The sequence below is a fragment of the Rhinoderma darwinii genome, chromosome 1 (assembly GCF_050947455.1).
Source record: "Rhinoderma darwinii isolate aRhiDar2 chromosome 1, aRhiDar2.hap1, whole genome shotgun sequence".
Taxonomy (NCBI): Eukaryota; Metazoa; Chordata; class Amphibia; order Anura; family Rhinodermatidae; genus Rhinoderma; species Rhinoderma darwinii.
The window spans coordinates 294,158,081-294,184,519 of NC_134687.1; the positions used below are offsets into that span (position 1 = coordinate 294,158,081).

Consider the following 26,439-nt stretch of genomic DNA (forward strand, 5'->3'; position numbering starts at 1 on the left):
ATGAGGAGCTTGTTGTCTGAATTGAGATCCTCTATGCAACAGGATTTTCAGGTAGCTTTTACCTTCATCCCTGAGGACATTAAAGATATTGGTGAGCGTTCAGCGCATCTTGAGGATAAAATGGATGAGTTTACCTCTGCTTACCTATCAATCTAGTGGATGCACAAAATAAAACAGATGAAGATACGATGGCGGTAAAATTAAAGCTAGCTGATTTAGAAGACCGCTCCTGCACGAACAATATACGTTTTTGCTGCATTCCTGAATCCATCTTGCCTGCTCAACTCAGAGAATTCCTGATTGATTATTTTTTTGTACTGCTTCCAGACACAGATCAAAGAGATTTGATTATTGATAGGGTGCATAGACTGCCTAAACCCAAGCACCTTCCGCAAACTACACAGAGAGATGTGCTGGCAAGAATTCACTTTAACCAAACAAAGTAGGCCATCTTAAGCTCAGTGACAAAATCTACTGGTATTCCTGAACGGTTCGCAGGTATCTCGTTGTATGCTGATTTATCGTCAACTACTCTCAACCGCAGAAGAGAATTTGCGCCTTTTACCAAGCAACTACGTGACCAAGAAATACCCTATAAATAGGGTTATCCAGTCAAGCTTATATTTTCAAGGAATGGCACTACTCATATTCTCAACATGCCTAAAGAAGCTGCGACTCTATTAGAAAAATTGTTTCCTGACTTTCAACCACAGGACCAACAATCACTGAAAAAAAGGAAATCCCCTCTGTTGGCCGAAGAATGGACACAGGATGGTTCACCGAGGAAATCTTCTTCTTAACCTGGTTGAACGGTGTGGAGTTCACCCTTGCACTTACTCTGATCTCTACCTCAATATGATGTTCCTGATACTCACTTCAGGATTTGAAAATACTGACATATTGGTTTATGTGTATTTACTAAGCCTTTACATTACTCAGTAGGCTAGGTAGGCACTACTGTGAAGATTTTGCCTTATAATGTTTTGACACCCCTCCATATGGCCTAATACCCTTACAAGGTCATGGCTGGTTCACTTTGAACATATTTTTGTACTTGTTCTCAGGTTTACTTGTTATACGGTATCACTAATGTACTGCAAGAGGATTATTGTATATTGCTTTGTGTTGTCAGGGATCTCCAAAATCGCCAGGTCATTTACGCATGGTGCTGTGGGGAGGGGGACTGCTTTTGTCATCCTAAAGACTTCCACTGTAAAACCATGTTTTTGCTTTCTCATGGTCTTTAAAATCTCATCCTTGAATGTAAAGGGCCTCAACAGCCCTTTTAAACGTTCTCTTATGTGGAAAGAATGTAAAATGCTTAAATGTGATATTTTATGTGCACAGGAGACACACCTTTTGGAAAAAGACACCTACAGGCTTAAAAATTCACAATTTCCACATATTTTCTGCACTCCAAACCCACATAAAAAGAAAGGTACATTAATCGCTATCAAACGATCTCTGGCCTTCCAACTTATTCAAGTTACTTATGATAAATGGAATAGATTTATAATTTTACAATGCATTATTAATAATGACAAATACTCCCTAGTCTCATTGTATGCACCAAATAAACATCAGGGAAGGTTTCTCAAACGCTTACTTAAAGAGGCTCTGTCACCAGAATAAAAATGCTCTATCTCCTACATCAGTTTATCGGCGCTGGAATGTAGATACTAGCAATGTGTTTTTATTTTAAAAACGATGTTTTTTAACAAAGTTATGGCGTTTAGAACATTTATGCAAATGAGGTCCTTAATGCCCAACTGGGCGTTTTTTAATTTTCAACCAAGTGGGCGTATGACAAAGAAGTGTATGACGCTGGCCAATACGCATCATGCACCTCTCTGTACACCCAAGCTAGATTCACTGAGCAGCGCGGTCTCGCCAGACCGCGCTGTGACGTCACTTCTGCCCACAGGTCCTTCATCCCTGCGTCTGAAGACAACATCTTTCGTCTCCCTCCAGGCTGCTGCCACTACCGATCCGACGACTGGGACTTCTCATCGGCCTGGAGGGAGACGAAAGATGTTGTCTTCAGACGAGTTGTCCAAAATTAAGAAACTAGAGGTCCTTAATAAGGCCAAAATATCCAGAAGCCTAATACTAGAATTGAAAACTCAGCTTCATCAATTGTTATATTACAAATGTGAATATGCATTGAGGAGAAATAAAATGCTTTGCTACTGGGAAACAAAGCTGGGAAAATGCTGGCTAACAAATTTAAAAACAAAACCCTGTAAGCTAAAATCCCCTATATTATTAATTCTTCTGCAAAAAAATGTTTGAACCTCGAAGAAATAGCTAACTCCTTTGCTGACTATTATCGCAAGCTATATAACCTAAATAAAGATCCTAACACTAGTCAACCCTCCCAACAGCTTATTGAAGGATTTTTGGACACTGTCAAATTGCCCTCAATTTCGAGCGATACGCTGTCATCACTTAACTCGCCCTTTACGTTATTGGAAATCCAAACAGTTATTAACCAAAAATCAAATAAGTCACCTGGACCGGATGGTCTTACAAAAGAATATTTTCAACATTTTTCTCATGTCATTTCTCCTCATCTATTATTGGTGTTTAACCAAGCAACAGCATCTGGCTGCTTTCCTAAAGAAATGTTACAAGTCTCCCGAAACCTGGCAAATCCCCAGATAGGCCCGAAAACTTTAGACCAATCTCATTGTTGAACAGTGATTTAAAAATTTACGCTCAAGTCTTAGCAAATAGGTTTGTTGATATTCTACCTTCTTTGATTAAAAATGACCAAGTTGGATTTATTAAAAATAGGCAAACGGTTGATGGTACTAGGAGACTAATCAATCTTCTCCACTTTGCTGAAGCACATAACATTCCTTCTCTGCTTTTATCGCTTGATGTGGAGAAGGCCTTCGATAGGATCCACTGGGGTTATCTAAAATCAGTTTTGCATAAAATAGGTATAGTGGGCCCAATTGATAGAGCTATCTTAGCTCTCTATTCTAGTCCCTCTGCCTCAGTGTACACAGCTTCTTATCTTCACGCTTTCACATCACAAATGGCACCAGGCAAGGATGCCCCCTTTCCCTTTTAATTTTCGCCCTTCTAATGGAACCCTTAGCTGAGAAAATTAGAACTTCTCACTTGATTTTTGGTATTACCATAGGGAACCATGAACACCGTATAGGTCTATTTGCGGACGATGTAATAATAATTTGCTCTTCCCTGTTAATATCTCTGCCTGAAATAAACAACGTCCTTTCAGATTTCAGTAAAGTCTCTTATTACAAAATTAATACCACAAAATCGCAAATTCTCAATATGGGCCTTCCACTGAGGACTATCCAATGTCTTCAAGTAAGGTTCCCATTCAAATGGGTGACGGTTGCCCTCCCATACCTAGGTATTAATCTATCGTTCCCAGTATCAAATTTGTATGCCCAAAACTATCTGCTTTTACATAAAAGAATTGCTGAGGATTTACATAATTACAAACATCATGGTGTTTCGGGGCTGGGCAGAATTGCAGCAATTCAAATGTTAACCCTCCCCAAAATACTCTACATTTTTAGGAATGTTCCTATATTTGTACCCCCAGACGAAGGCATTAGCGCCGAAACGCGCGTTGGGGTGGATCCTGGCTGCACTTATCCTGTGTGTTCATTATGGGTATGTGAGACCTTATCCTTTCTGTGCTAATCTATTTATTTCATCATTGTGCTTGTGCACATTTAATCCCACTGCATGTATAATGATATATGTGTAGCTAAGGTCACTGTACCATGACTACAACTTTAGCATTGTTAATCGTTTCTGGACGTTGACCTCTGTGAGTGATTTCATGTAGTCTGCATAATTTTGCATATGCATATAGTTGATTTATCTATTTAAACAGGCTATATTTATAAAAATGTTCACATACATATGTTATACCATTCTCAATTAAGGAGAGAGAGAGAAAAAACACACGGCGCCACCTTGTGCAGATCAGTGGGTAAAGGGTGAGACAAGAGGGCATGTATCATGCTCACCTAGGTAGGATGTTTATGAGGCATATAGATGGAACCACAGTGCTGCTGCCAGATCCGAATCGGTACCCCGAGGGGACCGCTTTGTTTGAGGAAAATAAGGGAGAAAAAATTGGATCTTTGCGGGGGCGCTGCTGCGTGGTGGAATTGATAGGAATGAAGTCCAGGGTGTAATAAAAAAGAAAAGTTTATTTCATTAAGTGGCTACGCGTTTCAACGCCGAACAAGCGTCTTCCTCAGGCCATGTGCACACTAGGTTAACATAGTGTGCACATGGCCTGAGGAAGACGCTTGTTCGGCGTTGAAATGTGTAGCCACTTAATGAAATAAACTTTTCTTTTTATTACACCCTGGACTTCATTCCTATCAATTCCACCACGCAGCAGCGCCCCCGCAAAGATCCAATTTTTTCTCCCTTATTTTCCTCATTCTCAATTAAGGGATTTACATGTGTCTCATTTACCGCCCACATATATATTTCTTGGGGTAATTTTCCAGTCAAGGATCCGTGTTTTTACTGTTGGTTTATGGATTATTTTTATAAGTCTTATTATATGTCAATAAAGTATTTTTGTATTTTCATTACTCCTTTGTCTCTCAGCATTCATTTTCTCTTTTGGTCTTATATTTGTACCCAATGCATTTATTATAAAACTACAATCTATGGTGATGAAATTCATATGTGGGAAAACCAAACCAAGAGTCAAAGCAGACATTCTTTATAGGCCCCTGCGAGAGGGTGGTTTTGGATGCCCCTCACTCCTACAATACTATTGAGCTTTTATCCTGGACCAACTTAAATCTTTATGGTCACTGGATGACTCTAAATTATGGGTATCTATTGAATCTTACTTTTTGGGAAAGATGTCACTATTGATCTCTCTTACTGCTTCCTCTTAGTTTGGTAGTCCTGTGAGGTCCACTCATCCCACCATACGAGCGGTCATGGACTTATGGCACAATTTAGTCTATAAGAATAGTTTATTTTCTACCGACTATAGAAAATCCAGTATTGCATTATTTATGGTTCTCATTCCGGACCTTGATATTTCCTCCTGGATGTCCAATGGTCTCCAAACTGTGTCTGATTTATGGAATGACGAATTGCTTTTATCTTTTGAAAAGTTAGCTCAATTGTACACATTACACACGCATGAATTTTACAAATACTTGCAAATTCGGCACGCAATCTCATCCTTATCCCTACCCCTTTCCTCCTCAGAATCACTCCTTAGTAAGTGGCTATCGTCTACTTCCTCATCCAAAGGCAATATAGCCTATTGCTATAGGCTAATATTAGACTCTTATCCAAACGACCTGCATATCTATAAACAAAAATGGGAGCGAGACCTTGCTATCACCTTTTCCGATAATCAATGGAATTTGGCTTTTTTAGCTATTTCCTCAATTTCTAGATGAACGTACCATATTGAAAAATTGTTACAGACTTCAGAAGGGGTAAATAATTCAATGAGAAGATCTCAGAGATGTTGCCAGAGAGCCTCACGCCCATATATGTAGCATGTGATGCGGACCATTTAAACGGAAACTCTCTGGATAGCTCCGGGACCATCTCAGAGGGTACATTTATACTCGATGCTTCACATTTAGTGTAATTAATCTTAAAATTTAAAACTTCTCCAAATTGCTGAAACAGCTGAAGAAGTGTCGGGAACGCTTTATGAGGCTCTGATAAAAAATAGCAGCATATTGTCTGCAAAAGCCACCACCTGGTGTTCATCTTTACCAACTTATAAACCACGAATCTCAGGGTGCTGACGGATTTCTTGAATTACTATCTCCAATGTTAGTATGAAGAGGGAGGGAGATAAAGGACATCCCTGACGGGTACCATTTCTTATACGGAAAGGAGAGAAGATCATTCCATTAATGCGTACGTTAGCCGTTGGGTTGGAGTATAAAGTGAGAATTGCTTCAATGAACTGTTGTGGAAAGCCAAATTTCCATAACGTTAGAGCCATAAAGTCCCAAGCGACTCTATCAAACGCTTTTTCAGCGTCAGTGCTTAAGAGCACAAGAGGTGACCTAGACTTTGTAGCGTAACATATTGCCTGAATGACCCTGTGGGTATTATCCCGTCCCTCCCTTCCCTTGACAAAGTCAGTTTTCTCAGGATTGTCAAGTTTGGGGAGAAGAGGATGTCACGGCGCGGGGTGTGGACCCACTGGGCCGTACCGCGTAGCAGGATAGCAGCTGGCCAAACAGGTACAATGCAATGTCTATAGTTCAGAAGGGGTACTTGAGGCAATGTAGACAGTAGCGATGGATTCACGCTGAGATGAGGCTCCGATAGTAGACAGACACCCGTCGAGGTGCAACACACTAGATGCAGCGGAGGATACAACACGACTCCAACTCTTGACGGCACAGACGCACGGTATACAGGGTACAGGCAGTAGGAACGGGTAACACTGGGAACTGGAAAACACCATTTGCAAAGACAAACTTTAGGTAACACAACAACGCTCAGGCAATGATCAAGAGGGCAGAGCCCCTTTTATAGTCCAGCAGCATTCTGGGCTGATTGCAGATATTCTGCAACTGTGCGTGCACAGGAAGCGAGTGCCAGCGTCTCTCAGGAGGGAGATGCCGCCGAGAACTCACACGTCCATGGCCGCGGCTGTCAGAGGGTAAGTCAGAATGACGGTCCGCGGCCATAGACGTTACAGAGGAGCTATGCGTGATGCAAGGATCTTCGCCCAGACTTTAATGTCTGCATTCAGCAGTGAGCTGGGTCTATAGTTCTGGCATTGTGTGGGATCCTTTTCCTCCTTATGAAGAACAGCAATATGTGCAAGCAGTGATTGTGGGGACGGAGCAGATCCCGTGTTTAAATAATTGAGATAATCTGTAAGAGGAATCGCTAGAGTGTCTAGAAATTTTTTGTAGTAGGAGATTGGAACCCCGTCTGGGCCTGGGCTTTTCCCATTGGGGATAGTACCCAACACCATTTTAATCTCCTCTACAGTGATTGGAGATGTAAGGCTGGCAGTATCCTCAGTAGACAAAGAGTGAAGGTTCAAAGGATCTAGGAATGCTTTTATGGGTGAGTCTATTGAAGTTGATAGTTTGGTCGGGGGGGCGGGATGTAAATTATATAGTTTACTATAAAATGCAGGAAAAAACATTAGCAATTTCTCTCCTAAAAACTGCCTTATGTGCTTCCCACCTTGACGCTTGGGAGATGTCTGATGGACAATTTAATTAAAAAAATATTTGTATGTTACCAGCGATTTTATTTTTGGTTGCATTATTATCAATTAAAGACTCGTTCTGAGTCTGTGACGGCATGCCCAGGGCCGTATTTGGCACTAGGTACTGGGGGTGCAGTGCCTAGGGCGTCCAGCAAGGGGGGGGGGCGGCTACAGAATCGTTTTGTTTTTTTTCAAGTTGAACTTGTGACCTGACCGACCAGTGGTCAGGTAACTTATAGGGCAGGGGGAGGGAGTGCGCTTCACCAGTGTTCCTCAGACTATAATACACGTTCTCTGTTATTGGATTGGCCAGAGCTGCTCACGTGAGCAGCTGTGGCCAATCCAAGAACAGTGGGCGTGTCTTAGAATCATAGTCTAAGAAGCACTGTGGGGAACGGATGGAAGAGCAGGAGGGCGCAGCACCAGGTCCAGGGCAGGTATGTATAATTTATGTACTGCCTAATGCTGTGGTTCCCAACCGGGGTGCCGTGGCACCCTGAGGTGTCATGAGAACCATCCAGGAGTGCCGCAACATTCCTCTGAACCACTGCCAGCCCATGCCTTGTCATCACCTCCTCACAGCGCGTAGTGCATGTGAGGAGATTTTTTGCAACCCCCTTGTAGATAGCGCCCCCCCCCCCCTTCCTGTACATAGCGCCACTGTAGCTCCCTGAAGGAGCGGAATCGCCCTGTGGCTGGGGATTCCGCTCCTGGATGGAGTGCTTAATGTCTCTGTCCATATATGTACAGTGACATCAGGGGCAACTCCTGAAGCGGAATCCCCGTCCACAGCGCTGCCGGCATGGTGGCCGGTAATTCGGCTCCAGGAGAAGCCCCTGGCGTCACTAAATGGACCAAGACGTCAGGGGCCTCTCCTGGAGTGGAATCCCCGGTAACAGCGTCGGCGTCCCAGCCACAGGGGGATTGCACTCCTTCAGGGAGCTACAGTGGCGCTATGTATAGGAAGGGGGGGACGCTATGCACAGGATGGGAGGGGGGTGCTATCTACAAGGGGGGGTGTGGCACTACCTACATGTAGACTGTGTGGCACTACCTACAAGGGTGCTGTGTAGCACAACCTACAAGGGGGCTGTGTGGCACTACCTACAAGGGGGCTATGTGGCACTACCTACAAGGGGGCTGTGTGGCACTACCTACAAGGGGGCTGTGTATCACTATTTACAGGGGGCTGTGTGGCACTATCTACAGGGGCATCTGTAAGCGGCAGGCTGATGGTCATTTTACTGTGAGTGAGGGGCTGATGTTCTTCAAGTGGTTTCCACCTCTAACCGCCAATTGAAATTAGTAGGAGGCAGAAAATACCTGCGGCGCTCGGTTGCAGTGCAGGCAAAAAAACACAAAGAAAAATGTCAAGTAACTCTGTCAATTCAAAATCTGTCTCAAAATTCCAGAAATCAATGGGAAGCGGAGGCTTTTTTCCCACAAGCAGAGAAAACGCTAGCAGGAAAAAGAAGCGTCATGCCCTTTCTTCAGGCGTTTCCGTCTCTGACGACTTTTGCCAGAGAAAGTGGTGTTTTTTGCCCGTGGCGCTCAATGGTCGCGGCCGAAAAAAGCAGCAAAGAGAGTGCAGGCAGCTCAAAATCTGTCTCAAAATTCCTGGTTTTGATTTTTTTAGTTATTAGTGTTACTAATTTTTTCTTTTTGTGTGCGTTTTTTTACAGGTTCGTTCGTTGGACTAGGTCTGATTCGAGGAATTCTTCGATTACAGCGTTTAAAACCATTAGTAACACTAATAACTAAAAAAGCAAAACCTAAATTATACTTACCTTCCTGGGTCTGCTGAGTCGAAACGTAGCTCTTTTATATTTGGGATGTGTTAATAAACACAATTATATTTTTGCCTCATGGATGCTGTCCTCAAGTTTGTGTATTAGTAGTCTGTCCAGATGGGATTTCTAGGCAGGGAATTTGCATCTCTTTTAATTTGAAGTGGAAATATTCAGATCAAGTGAAAACTTTTTTACAAGTAAAATAAACAGTGACAGCTCTAAGTTGTCCATTGGCTAGTTTACATCATGTGAGCCGAGGTTACCTTAGTTTATTGGCCTATTTTTAAAAATAGGACAATGTACTGATGTAACCGGCGGGGCACAATGGGGGCCGCTACAGGAGTGTTTTTAAAAAAAAACAACAAAAAAACTGTGACCTAATCAATAATAGGGGAAATGGGCCCCAGTGTTCATGTGGGGGGCAGGGGAGGGAATGTTAACAGGGTAGCACTGAGCATTTATTTTAGGGTCAGTTCACACGTTGCATAAACACTGCGGATTTTCCACAACAAATTTCATTGCGAAAAATCTACAGCATAGTACAGTAGCAGCAGAGTGGAGGAGATTTGAACAAATCTCATCCACACACTGCATAAAAAACCCACCGAAAAAACGTTCATAAATTGACCTGCGGTTTTTTAATCCGCAAGCATGTCAATATATGCTGCGGGATCGCTAATTTTCTGTTGCTGGTTTTCCCCATTTAATTCATAGGTGAGGGAAAAACCGGCAACAATTGGCACATGTTGCAATTTTTGTGGCAGAAAAGCTGCGTTATTGGGGGCGTCAGAACTAAAAGTGCCTAGGGCAGCACCAACTCCAAATACGGCCCTGCACATTCCATCCGCAAATTCTTTCAATGTCAATGAAAGATAAATGGGAGCATGGTCAGAAATAGTTATGTTGCCTATATCTGACCTTTGAATCTGGGGGAGATATCTGTCCAACATAAACAAGTAGTCAAGTCGTTGATACGATCTATGTATTGAGGAGAAATAAGTGTAATCCTGGGTTTCAGGGTGTAGTGTTCGCCAAATATCTAACATCCCTAGGCTGGTTAAAGAGGCTCAGTCACCAGATTATAAGTGCCCTATCTCCTACATAATGTGATCGGCGCTGTAATGTAGATAATAACAGTGTTTTTTATTTTGAGAAACAATTTTTGAGCAAGTTATGAGCAATTTTAGATTTATACTAATTAGTTTCTTAATAGACAACTGGGCATGTTTTACTTTTTTACCAACTGGGCGTTGTAAAGAGAAGTGTGTGACGCTGACCAATCAGCGTCATACACTTCTCTCCATTCATTTTTAACAGTACTCGCAACACAGCGTGATCTCCAGACATCGCCTCCAGCAAGGACGCGATGTCTATTCACACTCCCGACACTGCGGTAAAGTTTCTTGGGGACTTACTCACACAGCACAGCATGATCTCGCGAGATCACGTGTGCTGTCATTCACAGAAAGTTTACTGAAGTTTTTCCCTTACAAAATGCTTCATTATAAAAAAAAATATGAAAAAAGCTACACATATTTGGTATTACCGTGTCTGTAACAACCCTAACTATAAAACTATTGCGTTATGTAACCCGCACAGTGAACACCGTAAAAAATAAGTTGTCCCACAAAAAAGAAGCCCTCAGACAGCTACATCGGCGGGAAAAAGTTATGGCTCTTAACACCTACCCGCACGAGTAAGTAACTATACGTAGTTTAGTAACGAGTAAGTAACTATACGAGGACGTATAGTTACTGAGTTATTTTCGGTGCACACTGTCGGCGACAGTGTGCACCGGAAAGTCAGCTGTCGCCGACAGCTGACACTCCACTCTTGCCGGCCAGCGGTCCTTTGCCGCTGATTTCGGCGAATTAACCCCTTAAATTCGGCGATCAGTTGCAATCGCCAAAATTTAGGGGGTTCTAGCATATCGGTAGACCCCGGTCCGAAATTGTGGCTTGGCGATAGTTAGCATGGCAAACGGAAGCCAAACAAAGGCCTCCGTGTCGGCCATGGACGGAAGCCCATCACGATCAACCTCCGGCTGGTCCTGATAGGCTTCCTGTCAGAGTGACAGGAAGTCACTGTGTTGTTCCCGATGCACACTGTTGGCGACAAGGTGTGCATCGGGAACTGGCAGGTCAGCTGTCTCCGACAGCTGACACTCCAGTGTTGCCGATCAGCGGCTCACCGCCGCTGATTTAGGCAATTAACCCGTTAAATGAGGTGGTCGATTGCGATCACCACATTTAGGGGGTTTGTAGCACATCAGCAGCCCCATGCAATTGTGGGGGCTGCTGATGCTTCTGCTGGCATCCGGAGGCCAGGCAACGGACTCCGGGTATGCCATGTATGGAAGCCTATGAGGACCAGCTAAATCCCTAGCTTGTGATATCTTGTGCATACAAGAAATCCACTTTCTTTCCAAGGACGCACATTGTGTTAAGTGCCCAGCCTTCCCACGCGGTACTGAACAGGATTTTTCATTTTACTCTAGTCCACATAACTGTTATTCTAGAATAGATGTGTTTCTTATTGATAAAAACTCATTGCTCCGTATGGTAAATTCCACAATTGAAGTTATTACATGGTCTGATCATGCAGCCATAACTCTAACACTACAGGAACATGATAATGCCAACTGCGCTTTCGTCTTGAGATGCAACCCATACCTCCTTGCCCACTCTAAATATAAACAAGACATTTTGAGGGATCTTAATGAATACTTTACGACTAATGACACTGGAGATGTACAGGCTAGCACGTTGTGGAACACACACAAAGCATATATTAGAAGAGCCTTGATCCGGATAGGCCAGAGCAAAAGAAAGCAACGAGTAGCTATAATTACTGATCTCACAGAACCTTGGTGGTGGTCTTTATGGTTTGTATGGAGCATAAAGGAGATAACATATTTGTGTCTCAGACTGACCAAAAACCATAAAGACCTATTCGAAGCAAATTATATACCAACCAACAAGGTGATTCAAGCAGATATTGACAGAATGCTGAAGGTGGAGGTCTCCTGGTTGGGTAGAATAGCGGCGTTCAATATGATGGTTCTACCAAAACGGCTATACCTGTTTAGGACACTCCCCATTTTGATTCCTGCATCATATTTTAAATGTCCTCAACGTTTATTAATGTCCTTCATCTGGGAGAAAAGAAGACAGAGAATTGCCACCCAGGTCATGTATAAGACTCAGTCCTCAGGGGGATTGGGTGTTCCTCACTTGTATAGTTACTACGTGGCGACTTTAGCTGCGCAAGCAGTGTATTGGTGGAAGGAAGATATCTCGAAACACTGGGTAAATATTGAGGCGTCATACCTAGGCTCGAGGCATCTGAAGGCCTTATTATGCCTACCACTAGCAGGTTTACCACTTCCAGGGGAATTGTCTCCACTCGAAGCCACTGTGAAATGTTGGGCACAAATGCACGTGAAGGCCTCAGACACATTAGACATACCTAGATCGCATATTCCTATAGATTTTCTAGAATTAGCCATATTGAGTTTTGCAGATTTGACTGGGTCTTTTTCTCTCCCACAAAATGAATTGTTCAGGTATATTAGAGTTAAGCATTTTACTCAGAGTAATGTGGATCTTAGGTTCCAGGGGAACTTAATATTGGTGAACAGTTTTCTCAAGGGTACAAGGGGTCTGAAACACCTATATTGCTCTATATCCTCTCACTCTGCCTTTGAGAAAACAACCCCGATTGCTAGCTGGGAAAGGGAGTTGGAGACTTCTTTCACACATAAACAATGGTCTCGGGCCTTGAAATGGACATATATCTTGCTGAAGTGTGTTTCACATTTAGAAGCCGCGAACAAAACCTTTTTCAGATGGTGTCACGAAGGGTCTGTGGACCCACTGGGCCGTACCGCCTTGGAGGTAAGGCAGTTGGCCAACAGGGTGCAGGATAATGTCTATAGGATACCTGTGGCAGCACGGACAGTAGCTTGGCAGGAACTAGGCAGCAGGTGAACGATAGGCGTGAGTAGGCAGAAAAGCGTGGTATCCAGCACAGCACGATAATAGCAAGCACGGCACTAGATCGGGATATAGGAACAGGAGCAGGAACGGGAAACACTGGGAGCAGGAAACACTAAGGGACCAATTTGCATAGACAGACTAAGGGATACACAACGCTCAGGCATCGAACTAGGGGGCTGGACCCCTCTTATAGTCCAAGGTACTCACGGTTCAAAGGTAGTCCATGATGTGATGTCCGGTGCGCGCGCTGCTCCTTTAAGAGCGGGGACGAGCGTGCGCGCGTACCCTACGGGATCCGGCAGAGGTGAGTGGATGTAAGCGCTGGCGTCTCCTGAGGAGGCTGGGGCCAGCGCTTGCCGACTCGTGGCTGCGGCTGTCAGCGGGAGGTTGGAGCTGACAGCCCACAGCCACGGACATTACAGATGGTACTACACACCAGACCGCTTACATAAAATCTACCCTAATACTACTGCATTGTGCTGGCGAAATTGCGGCAACAAGGGTGTTCTTACTTATTATGGGACTACGCGGGAGTGTATAATATTTTGGATGACATATTCTCTATGAGCACACCTCGTACGCCACATATGTCTTTGTTATTCCTAGATTTGGAAAGTATCCCCTGGGGTAACAGGAGACTTTTTTTTGTAAAATCCTAGTAATGGCTAAACTGGTGGTAACGAGATATTGGAAAAACCCTGAGGCTCCTCCACTCCCAGAACTCATCGCGCTAATTAATACTACTTTTGCATATGAAAAAGCAATAGCTTTCGGTAATTTCTCGATTATTTCGTTTAACAAATATTGGACACCATGGACAGGATCATCCCTCTGCTCCAATACCTAATGTATTCAGTCTGATTAGATTTGCTTACAGTAAACCGACAAGTTTTCTTTTTGTCCTTTTCTGTTACTGTTATTGTTGTTGTTTGTATACTCTGCTTTGGCGTTTTTCTCAAGGTACACTGTCGTCACAAATGTCTGAAGAAGTTTATGAAACCAGTTGGTGCTTGCGTTGTAGTGAATTTAAAGTAATGGTTATTTCCTCATTGTATTTTATTTGTATTTTATTGTATTTTATACATGCGCATATTCTGAACTCCTCCTATCGTCTCAATTTAATCAAACAGAGTTGTATTGATACTAAGTTGTTATGTTTTATATGTCTGTAAAACTTCAATAAAAACGATGTGAATTAAAAAAGAAGGACGGATCCCTTCGATCCTGCATTGACTACCGTGGTCTCAACCAGATCACGGTCAAGAACAAATACCCGTTCCCTCTTATATCCGAGCTGTTTGATCGCATACAAGGAGCTAAAAAATTTTGTAAGCTAGACCTGCGGGGGGCTTATGACCTAGTACGGATTCGCCGGCTTGACGAGTGGAAGACAGCATTCAACACCCGGGACGGGCACTATGAATACCTAGTGATGCCCTTCAGACTGTGTAACGCTCCCGCATTGTTTCAGGAGTTTGTTAATGATATCTTCCGAGATCTCCTCTATGTCTGTGCTGTTGTTTATCTCGATGATATTTTGATTTTCTCCCCAGATTCGACGACTCATCAGAGGCATGTCTGTCAAGTTCTACTACGATTAAGGGAGAATCGTTTATTCGCCAAGCTGGAGAAGTGCGTCTTTGAGAGGAGTTCTCTGCCCTTCCTGGGCTACATCATCTCGGATCAAGGTCTCAAGATGGATCCTGGGAAAGTGAGAGATGTCCTGGAGTGGCCAAGTCCTCAAGGCCTACGGGCCATACAGCGGTTCCTGGGATTCGCCAATTTCTACCGGCAATTTATTCCTAACTTCTCATCTCTGACGGCTCCCATCTCTACCCTTACCAAGAAGGGTGCGAACGCCAAGTTGTCTACTCCAGAGGCAGAGTCCGCATTTATTAGCCTCAAGAGAGCTTTCACTTCATCTTCGATCCTCCATCATCCTGACGTATCTTGGCAGTTCTCACTGGAAGTGGACGCTTCCTCTGTTGGTGCTGGCGCACTTCTGTTCCAGAGGAGTTCCAAAGGAAAGGCAGTAGTATGTGGCTACTATTCTAGACTTTTTTCCTCTGCTGAGCGCAATTACTCTATTGGAGATCGGGAGCTACTGGCCATCAAATTGGCTCTGGAGGAGTGGAGACATCTTCTAGAGGGCGCAGCTCACTCCATCCTGATTTTCACCGACCACAAGAACCTTACCTACCTTCAAGTCTGCTCAACGACTGAATCCCCGTCAAGCCAGGTGGTCGCTGTTCTTCACCCGTTTCCAGTTTGTGCTCCACTACCGTCCCGCGGACAAGAATGTGAGGGCCGATGCCCTGTCCAGATCATTTGAGACGGAAGACTTGGTGGAGTCCCTTCAGACTATCATAGACCCGTCCTGCATTGTCACTGCTAATCCTCTGCAGGTTAGAGACATCCCTCCGGGGAGCACTTTTGTTCGGTTGGCAGACAGGAGAAGAATTCTCCGCTGGGGACACAGTTCTAAACTAGCTTGGCACGCTGATGTCCGAAAAACTTGACACCTGATTGCTCGTCACTTCTGGTGGCCCACACTACCTAAAGATGTTCTGGACTTTGTCTCTTCTTGCACGATGTGTGCTTTTAACAAAGTGACTCACAGCAAGCCTGCCGGCCTGCTTCAACCCCTGCCTGTACCCAGTGCCCCCTGGCAGCACATCGCTATGGACTTCGTCACGGACCTTCCTCTCTCGGCAGGATGCAACACCATCTGGGTGGTGGTGGACCGGTTCTCTAAGATGGCACATTTTATCCCGCTGACCGGCCTACCCTCTGCTCCTTGACTGGCAAGCTTCTTCATTCAGCACATCTTCCGCTTCCATGGCTTGCCTCTTCACATTGTGTCCGACCGGGGGGTTCAGTTTACCTCCAAGTTCTGGAGAGCCCTCTGTAAACTCCTGGATGTGAGTTTGGACTTTTCCTCTGCCTATCACCCCCAGTTCAATGGGCAAGTTGAGAGGATCAACCAGATCATGGAAAATTATCTCCGCCACTTCATCTCTTCACAGCACGATAACTGGGTACAGCTTCTACCATGGGCGGAGTTTTCTTATAATAACCACACAAGTGAGTCCACCACCTCCACTCCGTTTCACATCGTGTACAGTCAACATCCCAGAGTTCCTCTTCCAGTGTCGACTTCATCTCAGGTACCCTCTGCTGACTCTGCATATGGGGACTTCCTGCAAATCTGGCAACAGACCCGGTCCTCTATTTTGCAGGCGGTAGATCGCATGAAGCGTAAGGCAGATACCAAAAGAAGAGAGCCGCCTCAGTATCTTCCTGGGACTAAAGTCTGGCTGTCCTCTCGACACATTTGCTTGAGGGTGCCTTCATACAAGTTTGCTCCCAGGTTCCTTGGTCCCTTCGAGATCCTGCAACAAATTAACCCTATTTCCTATAAGCTGCGGCTGCCCCCTACCCTCAGAATCCCTAACTCCTTCCATGTGTCCCTCCTGAAACCAGTGGTCCTGAACCGCTACAGCAAGACCTCTAGTTCCACAGTTGCTTCCAGCGGTCCTTCTGATGTATTCGAGGTAAAGGAGATCCTGGACCGCAAGAGGGTTGGAGGAAGGACTTTCTATCTGTTGGACTGGAGAGGGTTTAGTCCTGAGGAGAGGTCCTGGGAGCCAGAAGAGAACCTCAGCGCCCCTACTCTTATTAAAAAGTTCCTCTCTCACTCTGGTCCCAAGAAGAGGGGGCGTAAGAGGGGGGATACTGTAGCGCCCATGGCCACGGGACGTCGGGTTCACTCACCTCCCGACGCCCGCAGCCATGGATCTGTGAGCGCTGGCCTCCGTCTCTCTCCTAGGAGATGCCAGCGCTCACTTCCGCTCCGTCCGGCCGGGTCCCGTAGGGTGCGCGCGCACGCTCGCGCCCGCTCTTAAAGGGCCAGCTCGCGCACATGAAAACAATGTTCACTAACCCACATGATTTCCTGCCCTATAAGAATGCCCCAGCCCTTCTGATCCTTGCCTGAGCGTTGTTAGTCTTTCCCTGTCTGTCTCGCAAATGGTCCCTTAGTGTCTCCCGTTCCAGCTGTTACCCGTGCCCTGTTACCGTTCCTGTATTCCGCATTGTTCCTGTGCCTACCCGTGTTCAAGTGTCATCTGCCACTTCAAGTGCCATCTGCCACGTCAAGTGTCATCTGCCACGTCAAGTGCCATCTGCCACGTCAAGTGTCATCTGCCACGTCAAGTGCCATCTGCCACGTCAAGTGCCATCTGCCACGTCAAGTGCCATCTGCCACGTCAAGTGTCATCTGCCACGTCAAGTGCCATCTGCCACGTCAAGTGCCATCTGCTCATCGGATACTGCCCACCACGTCTGGCGCCACTTTCCGCACCTGCCTCAATCCGTGCTGAAGCCACAGTCACCGTCCGGACTATTTCAGGTATCTAAGCATTACTGTTTGCTATCTTGCTTTCACATAGACTGTGACCTGGTCAGCTGCCTCCCCGCTACGGTGGAGCGGCCTAGTGGGTCCACAAACCCAGTGTCCGTGACACCAAGCATAATTCTAGGAGAAGTCAGTCAAGCAACAGCCCAACAACAGGTCTCAAGAAAGTCGTCGTAGAGCCTAGATCCGCTTCTGCTGGAAGAGTCCGAGAGGCCTCAAAGAGTCGTTTAAGGAGTCCAAGAACTTCCACTAAAGAGTTGGCGAAAGTATCCTCCCAAGAAGAAGCTGTGCAGGAACCTGAACAGACGTCAAAGAGAAGCTCTAGTAAATGGCATTCAGTGTCTCACTAGCAAGTTGCTCCCAGTGTAAATGGTAACGTAGAGAAACGATCATCCAGAAGGTCTGCAAGCGCTGAACAAAGAAAAGTAATAGCTCAGGTATATTCTACCTCTAATAACGCCAAAACGCCTGACTCTTCAACACCTCAACGCCGAAGCAGTCCGACCGTCCCTGAACAGCCAATATTAAAGAACCAAGAGAATTCTCCTCGAGGTAAATCCCCGACTCGAGGAAGACTAAATGCATATCAAGATAAATCGCCCAGAGGAACGCCAAATAAACCATCTGTGACCGAGGAAAAAATGAGTGAAGCTGAACCTAGGAAACCTCAGAGGAAACGAAGAAGTGAGGAACTTTCCCTTCCTGAACCGCCATCCAAAAGAAAGAGGGTCTCATTTGGAGGACATCTAAGTCCAGAGCTCTTTGATAAAAGACTGCCTCCCAATTCTCCCCTTAAAAAAGGAGCAATGCCTACTCGACGGAGTCTGTGCCTCAACTCTCTTCGCACCATTATACGCAAAAGCTTTGACCTTAAGCAATCTGTAATAAGGGAGGTTTTGGAACAATCGAAATGCTCACCTGTTAAACCTTCCACACCAGCCAGAGCATCTCATTCATCTAGTGCGGCAAGAAGCTCTTCAGTAAAAAGTTCTCCAGCTGTGGCAGAAATTAAGAAATCACAAGCCTCTAAGTCACCGGCCAAGACATCGGCCATAGTAAAGACACCGGCTAAAAGTTCATCTCCAGCTAGGACATCTTCTTAGAAGTCACCAGCTGTAAGAACACCTGCTAAAAAGGCTCCAGTTAAATCACCACCCACAACTTCTACCAGGATTACCCCAGTTAAAAAATCTCCGGCCTTAAAGTCCCCAATGGCCAAGACGCCTTCTCCGGCCAGGAGGTCCCCTGTGGCCAGCACGCCTACCCAGGCCAAGAGGTCCCCGGTGGCCAGGACGCCTACCCTGTCTTCTCCTGCCAGTCCATATATGAAGGGTTGATTCTCTGTTTCACATATAGATACACCACCACAGGAAGTTTCAAGCAAGCTGCCAACTTTACGGACACCGAAGAAATCACGTAAATCTCTATCCGTAAAGAAAACGCCTCGAAGAAGCAGGAAACTTGAAGCTTTTGAACTTAGTCGTTCCAGGAGGAGAAGTGGTGCCACAGATGCCAACTTGCTTGGGTCCAGAACATGGGCTGATGTGGTGAAAATTGGAGATGCAAAGTCCCAAAACAAGACTGATAAACCTGTGCAGAAAGTAGTGGCTACAAAAAAGAAAACCAAGCACAGGTCATGCAGACTCTCCTGACACAATCCTTGTAAGAAGAGCTCATACGAGAATAATCAACCTAACTGGATATGGCCCTAAAGTCATGAGGAACCAGGCTGTGAAACTTGACGCTGCCCACAATGAGGCCCCATGCACACGACAGCAAAAAACCTCCGTTCTTGCGGACCGCAATTGCGGTCCGCAAAAACGGAGCCATTCACTTTCATTGAACACTGACACCTTTCCGTAGCACTACGGAAGGGTGTCAGTGCCGTGGAAATGTTCCGGGAATTAAGGAACATGTCCGTTCTTTCGCATTTTGCGGGCCGTGCTCCCATACTTTGTATGGGAGCACGGCCCGAAAATGTGGCTGTCAGTCAGCGGCCGGCCGTGCCCGCAATCGCGGGCCGTGATTGCGGGCACGGTCGTGTGCATGGGGCCTGAAAGTTTTAATGATGTAGCTGAATTATTTAGCACCCCAGAAAATGACAAGCAGAGGAAAAGTAATCGGCTGGAGAGGTCTAAAACAAAGACTCCAAGCCCAGTGGTCGTTGAGATGTTGGCGATGCAGACTCCAGAGGAATCAGGTGAAATGGTTGTTTCACCACTAGACAGTCCTAATACTACACGGCGCAAGCAGTACAATCGGGATGCCGTGTCTAGGCTCTTGCAAAATCCTCCCTCCCCAGAATTGCGTAAGGTTGCACTTGAGTTGGCAGAGGAAACGTCAAAATCAATAGGGGGACCTATTACTGACCCTCATGCAATAAGAAAACTGTTGAGAACACCGAAAGGCTTATTCTCGTAGATCCTCCAACCATGATGTGCTTGGCATTGACAAAATTGTGAAAACACCCAGATGAGTACGCCTGTGGAAGATTTGATTGGTGTTAGAAGAATCATGAAGACCCCTAAACAGAAGGTGGAGCCCTCGGAAGATCTTGCTGGTGTCAAGAGGATCATGAAAACTCCTAAAGAAAAAGTACAACCAGTGCAAGATCTGGTTGGAATAAAACGTTTAATGAGAACTCCCAAAGAGCGTGGTGAGACAGTAGAAGACATGATTGGAATAAAGCGCATAATGAAAACACCAAAAGAAAGGGGGGAACCAGTTGAGGATAATTCTTTACATCATTTAATGAACACACCCATGGAAAATGTCCAATCAACTGAAAGTACCCGTCCAATAGAAGAAATATCTGGAACAAGAAACGTAATAAAAACAACACCAAAGTCTTCTGTTATAAAAAAGGTTCTATCAAAAGATCCCAGCAGTCGGTCTGCAAAAGCATTAGGAAACACTTCTTCTCCCCGAGGAAGAGGAAGATCTGCCAAACATTTGAGTCTTCTAGTTGACGCTACATCAGGTAACAATTCCCCTGTAGCTTTGCACTCAAAGGTTGTTCAAGTTTCTGTTATGCAAAGCAACCAAGAAGTTAAACCTACCCAAGAGAGAGGCCGACCTTCCATGAGCAAAAGCATGTCTTTCTCAGAAGTGCGTAAGGAAGATATTGTATATGATGATGAAGTGACTTCCCCAAGACGTAGAGGAAGACCAAGCTCTGCTGCTAAAGCTCCTAAAGAATCGCTTTCAGCTTCTGATACTGTAGTGACTTCCCCAACTCAAGGTGGAAGAGCTAAAGTTATGATAGAAAAACTCAAGGAAGATGGAAAGGTGACATCGACAGCACGTAAAGGAAGACCCAGCATGGCAGCTGAAACTCAAAGTGAGGTGACATCCCCAAGTCGTAGCGAAAGACCAAGCTCTACTGCTGAAGCTCCCAATGAGTCTGTGTTCAGTGAGGTGACCTCTCCAAGTCATCGAGGAAGATGAAGCTCTACTGCTGAAGCTCCCAAGGAGTCTGTGTTCAGTGAGGTGACCTCTCCAAGTCATCGAGGAAGATCAAGCTCTACTGCTGGAGCTCCCAAGAAGTCTGTGGTCACTGAGGTGACCTCCCCAAGTCGTAGAGGAAGACCAAGCTCTACTGCTGAAACACCTAAGGAGTCCATGGTCACTGAGGTGACATCCCCAAGTAGTAGAGGAAGACCTGGCACTAGAGCTGAAGCTCCCAAGGAGTCTGTGGTCAGTGAGGTGACCTCCCTGAGTCATAGAGGAAGACCAAGCTCTACTACTGAAGCTCCCAAGGAGTCTCTGGTCATTGAGGTGACATTCCCATGTCGTAGAGGAAGACCTAGCACTAGAGCTGAAGCTCCCAAGGAGTCTGTGGTCAGTGAGGTGACCTCCCCAAGTCGTAGAGGAAGACCAAGCTCTACTACTGAAGCTCCCAAAGAGTCTCTGGTCATTGAGGTGACATTCCCATGTCGTAGAGGAAGACCTAGCACTAGAGCTGAAGCTCCCAAGGAGTCTGTGGTCAGTGAGGTGACCTCCCCAAGTCGTAGAGGAAGACCAAGCTCTACTGCTGAATCTCCCAAGGAGTCTGTGGTCAGTGAGGTGACCTCCACAAGTCGTAGAGGAAGACCTACCACTACAGCTGAAGCTCCCAAGGAGTCTGTGGTCAGTGAGGTGACCTCCCCAAGTCGTAGAGGAAGACCAAGCTCTACTGCTGATACTCCCAAGGTGTCTGTGGTCAGTGATGTGACATCGCCTAGACATAGAGGAGGACCTAGCACTACAGCTGAAGCTCCTAAGGAGTGTCCTGCCATATGTGATGCAGCAACTTCACCAACAAGCCATAGAAGATTTGCAAGCAAAGCAGTAGTACCAGAGGAATATGTTCCTATTGCTGACATCAATGGTGGTGGTGATGAAGTGACTTCACCCAGGCGTAGAGGAAGATCAAGCTCCACTTCTGGTATTCCTAAAGAATCTCTCTCCGCTTCTGATGCTGAAGTGACATCCCCAACTCAACGTGAAGGATCTAAAGCTGCGGTAGAAAAATCCAACCATTCTGTTCCTATTGTTGATGACCATGTGACTTCCCCAACAAATAAAAGACTTGGCTCCACAGCAGAAGCTTCCAAGGGCAAGGAGTCCATGTCTGGTGATGTCATTGAGGTGACATCCCCAACACGTAGCGAAAGATCAAGGACCTCTGCACAAATTGCAAATTAATCTGATCCCTTGATTTCCCCATCACGTAGGGGAAGACATAGCACCACTACAGAAGTACTCAAAGAATCTCTTCCAGTTTCCGAAGTAACTGTCCCAACTCTCCGTGGAAGACCTAACAAAAATCCCAGCACAAGTACCGGAGGAGTCTGTTCCTGTTGCCGAGAGCAAGTTGACATCCCCAGCACGTAAAGCAAACTCAACACCCCACAGCAAATCTCTAAGGAGTCTGATTCTGTCAATGAAGTAACCTCCCCAACTCGTGCTGGAATCGCCAAGGTTTCTATTCCAGTGGCTGAAGGCAAAGCCATGTCACAGACACGCAGGGGAAGACAAAAGGCCAAAGTAGAGTTGCCTGAGGTGGAGGTAACTCGTGGAATAAAGTCTAAAATCTCTGCTAAAACGGAACTAACTATTGCAGTGGCAGATGAGTTGCAAACTACCCAGACACACAGAGGAAGACCAAAAGCCTCGTTACTAGTTGCTAAGGAGTCTGCACTAACTCGTGGAAGAAGAACTAAAGATATTGCAGATGTAGCAGGGGAATCTCCTCCCACTATAGAAGAGGTAACGTCACAGAAGCACAGAGGAAGGCTTAGAAAGGCAGATGCACCCAAAGAATCTATTGCCGTTTTTGAAGTAACTTCATCTATGGAGGAAGGGAATTCTAAAAGCACAGAAAATGTTGTTTCTGAGGTTGCCTCACCCACACGCAAGGGTAGATCTAGAAACACAGAGGTGCCCAAGGAGACACCTGTTTCTGATAACGTTACGTCTCCTAAACGAACACAGGAACCGGAGACTACTGAAGGAGAGTTGGACTTCTCTCAAAGACAGTGTAATGTCCGTGGCTGCGGGCTGTCAGCTCCAGCCTCCCGCTGACAGCCGCAGCCACAAGTCGGCAAGCGCTGGCCAAAGCCTCCTCCTCAGGAGACGCCAGCGCTTGCATCCACTCCCCTCCGCTGGAGCCCGCAGGGTGCGCGTGCACGCTCGTCCCCGCTCTTAAAGGGGCAGCGCGCGCACCGGACATCTTGAACGACCTTTGACCCGTGAGTACCCTGGGCTATAAGAGGGGTCCAGCCACCTAGTTCGATGCCTGAGCGTTGTTAGTTTTCCCAGTCTGTCTTGCAAATGGTCCCTTAGTGTTTCACGTTCCTGTTGTTACCCGTACCTTGTTCCCCATTCCTGTTTCCCGTGCTTTGCCCTAGTATCAAGTCGTGCCACGTCCTGTGTCATCTGCCACGTCCAGTGTCATCTGCCACGTCCGGAGGAATCCGCCACGTCCTGTGTCATCTGCCACGTCTGGAGGAATCCGCCACGTCCTGTGTCATCTGCCACGTCCAGAGGAATCAGCCACGTCCGGAGGAATCCGCCACGTCCTGTGTTATCTGCCACGTCCGGAGGAATCCGGCACGTCTGGCGAAACTTAAGGCTCCTGTGTCATCCGCCACGTTTGGCGCCATCTGCTGCACCCATCTCATCTGTGCTAGAGCTGCGGCCACCATCTGGACTATTCATGTACCCTTGTGCGGGACATTGTATTTCTGGGGTGTCCTGTTGTTTGGCCAGCTGCCTCCCCGCTGCGGTTGTACGGCCTAGTGGGTCCACTAACCCGCTTCGTAACAGACAGTCTGAAGATGCAAATGAAAAGACCGTAAAATCGACTAAGAAAACTGCTCGTCAGAATGTTAAGTCATCAACGCAGATTGCAGAGGAACTACAGACATCCCAACCGGAAGAGTCCATAGCTCTCCTTGCTGAAACAAAAACCCAGCTACCTCCTGTAAGAGGGAGAAGAAAAGCAACACAGAAGGAACCAGTGCTATCTGAAGGAGTTCCTAATTTAAGTTTGAAGAATGGACAACCAGAAGGGTTAACCATTAAAACATCACCTGTAGCCAGAAGAGGTGGAAGACGTCGCAATGCAGAAGAAAATTCTAATATTGAGCCTGATGTTACCAAACCAAAGACATCCAGAAGTAGAGTCCAATCAAAGTCCAAGAATTTAACAGAGAATGTAATATTGCCACTTTACAAAGCATTAGTGAGGCCTCATCTAGAATATGTCGTTCAGTTCTGGGCTCCAGTTCATAGAAAGGATGCCCTGGAGTTGGAAAAAATACAAAGAAGAGCAACGAAGCTAATTAGGGGAATGGAGAATCTAAGTTATGAGGAAAGATTAAAAGAATTAAACCTATTTAGCCTTGAAAAAAGACGACTAAGGGGGGACATGATTAATTTATATAAATATATTAATGGCACATACAAAAAATATGGTGAAATCCTGTTCCATGTAAAAAAACATTCTCAAAAAACAAGAAACATCCATTCTCAAAAAACAAGGGGGCACTCCCTCCGTCTGGAGAAAAAAAGGTAAAAACTGCAGAGGCGACAAGCCTTCTTTACTGTAAGAACTGTGAATCTATGGAATAGCCTACCGCAGGAGCTGGTCACAGCAGGGACAGTAGATAGCTTTAAAAAAGGGTTAGACAATTTCCTAGAACAAAAAAGTACTAGCTCCTATGTGTAGAATTTTTTTCCTTCCCTTTTCCCGTCCCTTGGTTGAACTTGATGGACATGTGTCTTTTTTCAGCCGTACTAACTATGTAACTATGTTTTAAAAAAACAAAAAAAACAAAAACAGATTCAGCAGTTCCAGAGGAGCCTGTTAAGAGCCCAGAGCCTGAAGCTGTCTGAAACTCCTGTTGAAACCCTGCCTTAGGCTTCACGTGGACGGCCAAAAAAAGTAAAGATTTCTCTCCTGAGGCAAATAATTTGGCTAGCTCTGAAATAGTGGTAACTGAAACGGAGGTCTCCCAGAAGGCAGTATCTGCAAGGGGGAGATCGAAGACTGCAAAAGGTGTTAAAATTTCTGATGCCCATGAACAGGCAAAGGGATCTAGTGCCCCAGTGGCCAGACAACAAAGAAGTTCAAGTAGGAATCAAAGTTTATACGAAGTCTCCGATGCAAGTCACGAGGAGCAGACTAAACCTTCCACTTCAGATGATACGGACTCTTCCACAAGGGAGACACTGGTTAAGAAAACATCTGACACGGATGAACCCCATTCATCGCCTGAAGTAAAGGGTACCAAGAATGCAAGAGGTAAAACTGAAAAACATTTAGCTAAACAGTCAAAGATAAAATCTGTAAAATGGCACCCTCTGCTAGCCACTGTGGTTCAAAGCACAACAGAAGCAGTAACTGTTCGGGATCCTGAAGAGGTATCCACCCGAGGTGGTAGGTCCAGAGGAAAGATCCGACCTGATACATCAGAGTTACAAGTCCCTGCTAAGAGATCTCGTAGAGAAAACAATCAGGCAGAATCTCCAGCTTCAACCAAATCGGGAACATTGTCAGATGTTACAGAAACTCCACCTCATAAAAAAGGAAGAAAGGCAAATGTGCAAGAGAAAGTGGAGGATGCAGATGTGAAATCAACAAGCACGTTTGACACCACAGAAGTTGTTCACACAAGTCGACAACAAGGCCGACGAGGAGCGTCTTCTAAGGGAGTAGATAGGGAAAAAATAATGAGGTTAGTAATGTTGCCGAACCGTCCACTTCAAGAAGACAGAGGGGAGCAGCTATTAGTAAGACACCTTCAGAAAATGAAAGTACCCAGTCCCCTGTTAAATCTAAAAGCCAGAGAGGAGGCTCTGGTAAAGATGAAGCTGAGGAAAAATCAGCTAAGTCTACAAGAGGAGTAAAAAGGAAACTGCCAAACACCGAAGCAAAAGGTGCACGTCTTGAGGAGCCTGAAACGACTTTCCAAGCAAGTGAGTCCATCCTAGTGGAAACTAAAAATATTGCTGTTGGTCGTGGTAGGAAAAATCAAAGAAATGCCAAAACACAGGAAGGTGAAGCACAAGAAGTATTACCAGAAAAGCCAACGGTGACGTCTGAATCTCCAGCAAAGAGAAGGAAAATGGAGACGGCTACTGCTGCAGTTCAGAGAAAGATCTCAAGACAACAGACATCTAAACTTGAGAATTATAAGCCTCCTGCAGCGTCAAAGACCAGAACAAGCACACGGAGCAGAAAATAGCAAAGCAGCCCCGTCACCTTGCTCCACTTTTAGAAACGTGTAAATTAAATTATGACGTTTTCAAACATCACTTAAAAAAGTTCTTAGGTGGTTTAACAGATTTCTAGATGTTTTTAATTCCTTAGCACTGCTTCTTAATTGTATTCAATGGAATTGTAAATTTTTTATATTCAAAACATTTTTTTTTGTCATAAAAAAAAAAAGTTTAAGCTTTACATTTTATGCAGGTGACTGTGACTGGAAGAAAGGGAATGAATGGTTCATGACCAGTGCC

At 45.5% G+C, this 26,439-nt stretch overlaps 1 pseudogene; it reads left to right on the forward strand.

The window, feature by feature from the left end:
• On the forward strand, window positions 1–26,165 carry LOC142745316 (uncharacterized; annotated as a pseudogene).
• The last annotated feature ends 274 nt before the right edge of the window (window positions 26,166–26,439 follow it).